The sequence below is a fragment of the Lepidothrix coronata genome, unplaced genomic scaffold, assembly GCF_001604755.1.
Source record: "Lepidothrix coronata isolate B3197 unplaced genomic scaffold, Lepidothrix_coronata-1.0 Scaffold9, whole genome shotgun sequence".
Lineage (NCBI taxonomy): Eukaryota > Metazoa > Chordata > Aves > Passeriformes > Pipridae > Lepidothrix > Lepidothrix coronata.
Genome location: NW_016690189.1, coordinates 5,660,129 through 5,666,128, shown reverse-complemented (window position 1 = coordinate 5,666,128; position 6,000 = coordinate 5,660,129). Strand labels below are relative to the sequence as shown.

General features: G+C 39.1%; 1 protein-coding gene across 1 annotated transcript in view; it reads right to left on the bottom strand.

Annotated features, from left to right (window-relative positions):
• Window positions 1-2,018: 2,018 nt before the first annotated feature.
• TMTC3 (transmembrane and tetratricopeptide repeat containing 3) overlaps window positions 2,019-6,000 on the bottom strand; it is a 57,677-nt gene continuing 53,695 nt past the window's right edge. The window contains exon 20 of the transcript XR_001873059.1: window positions 2,019-2,034. The gene's annotated coding sequence lies outside the window, so the exon portion shown is untranslated. The remainder of the gene's footprint in view (window positions 2,035-6,000) is intronic.

Below are 6,000 nucleotides of genomic sequence, written 5' to 3'. Positions count from 1 at the left end.
TGACAAATAGACCGCTGCGAATATACCATGGCTGAAAAAAACCCAGAACTGAAAGACACTATCTACTATTTATCTAATAGAAGAAAAATAATCTAATGAAAATGAAAAATTTGTCTGGTGAATTCAAACCTGTTTATACACATTTGCTTTATTTACTCACAGTTTGGTGTATATATAAAGGACAAAGTTTCCTCAACACTTCTGTTTTAGGGATAAATACAGTAATGGGAGGGTGGGATAAAGGGAAATGGCATGCAGAGAGACTGTACAAGTTTGCAACCTCTCTCCATCACCGACACAGAATGCTTAGTGCTGTATGGTATTTTCTCAAATAACTAAGGAGTTGTTATCTTGAGGCTGTCAAGCAAACCACTCTAGCGAACTTTTGCATTCTTCCAGCCTGCACAGGGATCTGCTTGGAAGGCTTCTATGGAAAACAGTCCTGTACCATAGAGTATTCCAGAAGAGCCAAGTGATTTTCAGAATCATGTCCTACAAGATTTAGAATGATCCATCCTGATGACTAGAAAATCAGGAAAGGGTGGCAGGAGGCCTTCACAGATATCCAAGGAGCTCCTTTAAAAATCCAGACTTAAAAAAGAGACATACAAGAAGTGGAAGCAGGATCACGTCACACAGAAAGAATGTAAAAATACTGTCCACTTGCGCAGGGACAGTGTTAGGAAATGCCCAGCAGGAGGTGAATCTGGTAAGGGGTATGAAGGGCAACATGAAATGCTTCTACAGATACATAAGCAATAAAGTAAGACAAGGGAAAACACAGACCCACAGCTGACACAGGTGGAACACCTGGTGACAAAGGACTTAAAAGGCTGAGGTATGCAATGTCTTCTTTGGCTTTGTCTTTACTAGTTAGACCAATTGTCAGTAATCTCAATTTCCTAAGGCAAGTGAAAAAATCAGGAGCAAAGATGACTTAACCTTGGTGAAGGAACAACGGTTTAGGGAGTGCTTAATCAAACAGCACATACTTAAGTCCATAGAGCATGATGGGATCACATGAATCCTGTGAGAACTGGCAGATGTCACTGTGAGGCCACTCTTCACTATATTTGAAAGGTCATGGCAACTGGGAGAGATTCCTGAAGACTAGAAGAAAACAAATGTTACTTCAGGAAGGGCAACAAGGAGGACTCAGGGATCTGTGGGTTGGTCAGTCTCATCTCAGTCCCTGTCTAGAAGCATGATGGAGTTAAATCCTCTTGGATTTCCACGCACATAAAGGACAAGAAGAGGATGAGGATTATTTTACAGATTTATGAAGGGGAAATCATGTCTTACCTACCTGGTAACCTTCTACAGTGAGATGACTGACTTGGTAGATGTGGAGAGAACAGTGGATGTTGTTTATCTTGACTTCATTAAGGCTTTAGACACAGAAATTATTGACAAACAGATGAAATATGGACTAGGCAAAAGTGACATGCGCTGAAAACTAGCTGAACTGCTGGCCGTAGAAGTTTGGGATCAGCAGCATGAAGCACAGTTGGAGGCAAGTCACTAGTGGTGCTACCAGGAGCCAATAGTGTGCCAAATTGTTTAACATATTCATTAATGATCTGGACAACTGAAGCAGAACATACGCTCAGCAAGTTTCCTGATGATACAAAACAGGGAGCAGTGGCTGATACACCAGAATGTCATGCATTCCAGAAGGACCTGGACAAGCTGGAGAAAGGGGCTAACAGGAACCTAATGAAATTCAACAAAAGCAAATGCCAAATCCTGCCCCTGGGAAGGAATAATCCCAGATACCAGTACAAGCTGGGAGCCAACTACCTAGAAAGCAGCTTTGCACAGCAAGTTAAGGGAGTACTGAGGGGCAAGGAGTTGGACATGAATCAGAAACTCACCCTTGCAGGAAAGAACGCCAAAATCCTCCTGGGCTGCATTGCCAGTAAGTTGAAGGAGGTGATATTTACTTCTGCTCAAAACTGGTGAGGCCATACTCAGAGTGCAAGGTTCAGTTCTGGGTTTCCCAGTACAAGAAACATGGACATGTTGGAGTGAGTCCTGTGCAGAACCATGAATATTAATTAAAGAATTAAAGCATTAAAGTATCTGCCATACAAAAAGAGTCTGAGAGAGCTGTGACTGTCCATGCTGTGGAAGAGAATGCTTAAGAGGATCTTACCAATGTATACAAATACTGGGGGGAGAGTAAGGCGGGAAGATGGTAAAGTCATATTTTTAATCATGGTGCTCAACTAAAGGGCTCCAAGTGAGATATTGGAATTTCCACTTCAACAGAAGAAGAGACTTCTTCACTGTGAGGGCGGTCAAACAATGGACCAGGTTTCCAGGCAGGTCTGTTGCATTAAGAGCTCAGAAATTTAGCAGAAAATAAACCCTCTTGCTTTCCAGCTTGTCCTCAGAGATCAGGCAGGCTGGGTGTGGCTAGGCTTAATTTCTGATCATAACCAATTCAGCACTATAAATCCAGTCATGGTCAATAAGATCCCAGATGCATCAGTAGTGTGAGTTATACTATAAGTCTGTTCTCATTCATGATCACAAATTCACAAATAGTGTGATTTACCAATACAACACTTCTTTAAGTCTCATCAAGTTCAAAAGGAACTTTCATGAACACAGATTCACAAATAGTAGGTTTATTGGAGCAACAGATTGTAGATTCTTTTAGAATGCTGGTGATAAATTCACTGGACCTGCAAAATATAAACGTATAGTGCAATGTAAAAGTGTTCCTGGGTATATTCTGATGCGGTCGGAGGTGTAAATCTTACCAAAGTGCTGTCCCCTGTTTTGGGGAGGAGAGAGAAGAAACCCCATGAACTTGTCTGCAGGGTAGTCATATTCTCATGCCCTGCCACTGAGGATTTCAAATGCCAACATATACTTTTGGGAAAAGTGGTGGTGAGAGTGTAGTCAAATATTCTGCTATTGCCATCATAAATGGTGGGATAGCAGCCACTTTATTTGTAACTGAGGGATATCCAGAGTTACAAAGAAAGATTACAAAGACTTGTGGATCTTGTGCAAGGGTGGAACAGAACTGTGACACCTTAGTAACACTCCCTCTTTCACCTGGCTGGTTGCATTGATAAGGGTCATCCAGCTTCTGCCTAATAACCTATCACCCCCTCAGCATGCCTTTTTGCCCACAGAAATCTATTACCACATATCTTAAGGCATATATCATGAAATCCCTCAGTATATCTCACAGTATATGACATGGCTATAGCCCTCATTCCTAGGCGGCTGTAGAGTCTCCACTTCACGACGTGGCACTGTAAAAATTATCTTTGTACTTCGCTTAATTGCACTTTTTGCAAATTTTTTAGAGATTGCATCTGCAACATACATTAATTTTCTACCCAATTTTAAACAACAGCAGTATTGATTTATAATCAGATTCATACAGAATTAGTTAAAGATTAAAATTTCTTATATGCATCGAGTTATCTGTTCAAACTGATTATATATGTCTTTATGTATTTGAAGTTACTTAAACAGAGTAGGAGTAATATGAACAAATCCTAATAAACAAAAAGTAAGGAAGATGAGTTCGGCCTGTTCCTTTATGTTTTCTCAAAGGCCATGTTGTACAACATAAAGCCATTTTCAGTGCAGGTTTCAAAGCACACTAAATATCTTGGAATGAATCATGCTTTGAATTTTCATTAGTGCTCAAAATCCTTAAATCTTTAAATTTGATCTTACTGCTTTAGAATTGAACTATATCCCTCCATGGAAGTACCTGTGCAGAACTAAATTTTGTACTTTGGTCTGACTGAGAATTTGAATCTTGGTAAGTTTTCATTTTCTCAGTCTTTATCTTCATTGCATATCTGTGAAGAAACACTGCTCAACAGCATTTGCAAGATAGTGGGTTAAGTAAACAAAACTGAATAAAAATTTCCAAGAATAGTCTGTCATTCCTATGGACACTCTCTTCACCAGCTAGGGCAGACACTCCGGTGGTGATCTCAGCTGTGCTGTGATCTACGTACACATGTCCTGTGTCAATTTCTTACAGATACCTTTTGTTCTTTATTAAGGGTTTCTCTGTTCTTTGGGAGACATTTTTACTTAATTGTTCTGGCCCTCTGAACCTTCAGTGAGGATATCCTCCTGACAATAGCACAGACCTTGGTGCATGGCCAGTCCAGTAACAGCAGGTTTTTTCCTTTGCACTACAATATATCTCTTTAAATTTGTTATTCACCGGTGCACATATTTCACATGCTCCTTTAGGAGGAACGTGCATATTCCAGCTTCTATTGTTTTAATCTTTGAATATATCAATAGGCCAAGCTGCTGTCTGTCCTGTATTCATTTATTCATTATAATTTCATGGTTTGAAAACTTTTTTTTATTTGTCTTTTTATTTTAGGGATTAATTCCAAGTCTTGCAGCAATCCTTCCTTCTCTGAATTTGTCTACAGCGCCAGAGGTCAAGAAGAACAAAAACAGGAGAAAGTAATCTTCTCTGAGAGAGATTGTGTATATAAAGTTGTGGTGAGTGGATATCTACTCCACAGTGGACCACCATGGACTGGCAGGGGTACACCATGGGCTGCAGGGGAATCTCTGCTCTGGCACCTGGAGCACCTTAGCCTTCTCCATTTGTGCTGAACTTGGTGTCTGCAGAGATGTTTCTCTCACATATATTCACTCCTTTCTCTCATCTGCTGTTATGCATAAGTAGTTTTTTACACCTTCTTAAATATGCTATCACAGAGGTGTTATCAAAACCACTGACTGGCCCAGCTTTGGACAGTGGCAGGTCCACCTTGGAGCTGTCTGCATCTGGCTCTGTCCAATATGGGGGCAGCTTCTGATACCTCTGGCAGATGCCACCCCTGCAGCTCCCTCCCCATTAAAACCTTGTCACATAAACCTTGTCACATATTTGGGCATAATCCAGAACCTGCATGTCTAGAGAGTCACTTCAGACCTTAGCTAGTGTATGCCCTGTTAATTCACAAACATAGGGTCCTACTTTGACAATATTTGTACTTGGTCAGATCCCAGTCATAATTTTGTCTTCCATAAGCTTTGGTCAGTGTTCCTTGGGTTTGCCAGATCTATCATATTCAAATCATTAATGTCTTCTACTGAGTTAATTGAAACTTTGTGAACTCATTCAGTGTAACGTGACAGTCAAAAATAAAGCTGCCTCTTTCCATTCAATTGGCCAGCCATGATCCATTGGCCATCTCTCACAACTTTCAATAAAATCAGTGTTGAGGTTTCAGTTAAGTCTTAGTATGCCATGATTCATATAAACTACTCCTTTCTTTGTTCTTAAAAAAAGTTTCTGTATCTATTTTTGCAGTTCACAAACACTCATACACACACATAAATATGTAAACATATATATTTTTATATAACCATATTATGCTTCACTAGGAGAAAAACTTTTACTCAAGAGAATTATATATACATATATATATATGCACTAAAGTTTTCTTTCCTGAATTAGTCCTTGTTTAGCCTTAAGATCTTTAGCAATTGAATGATGTTCCAGAGGCATATTAAGCTATATGGTTGAAGTATGAAATAAGTGTTTGAGTTAACTTGAATATGCCAGACAAATTCTAACTTAGTCAATTACACCTTCTATTACACCTTCTGTCTCAGCTCCATATTTTTATGTTTGAGTGAATGATTATGGAAAATGTAAAGAGGTGTTTGTAAAGTTAATTGTAAGCACATCTTTGGATTAAAGGCTAAAAATATAATTAAAGTGAAAAGTACACAAGGGGGTTGGCATAATATTGCAGAGGTAAATTTATTTATGGAGTTTCCTAAGTTTTACGAGTAACCCTTTGCAACTGAATAATGATATATGAACAGAGGTGCTCATAGGAGGATAAAATATAAGGTAAAGATTATTCTTTTATGTAGTCAGACATGAAAGTTCTACATGTCCTGGAATTCAAAATGTTTTAATTCTCAGATCAACTAAAATTGAAATTGGAAATGACAATAGGGACATGTTTTGTGTTTAAA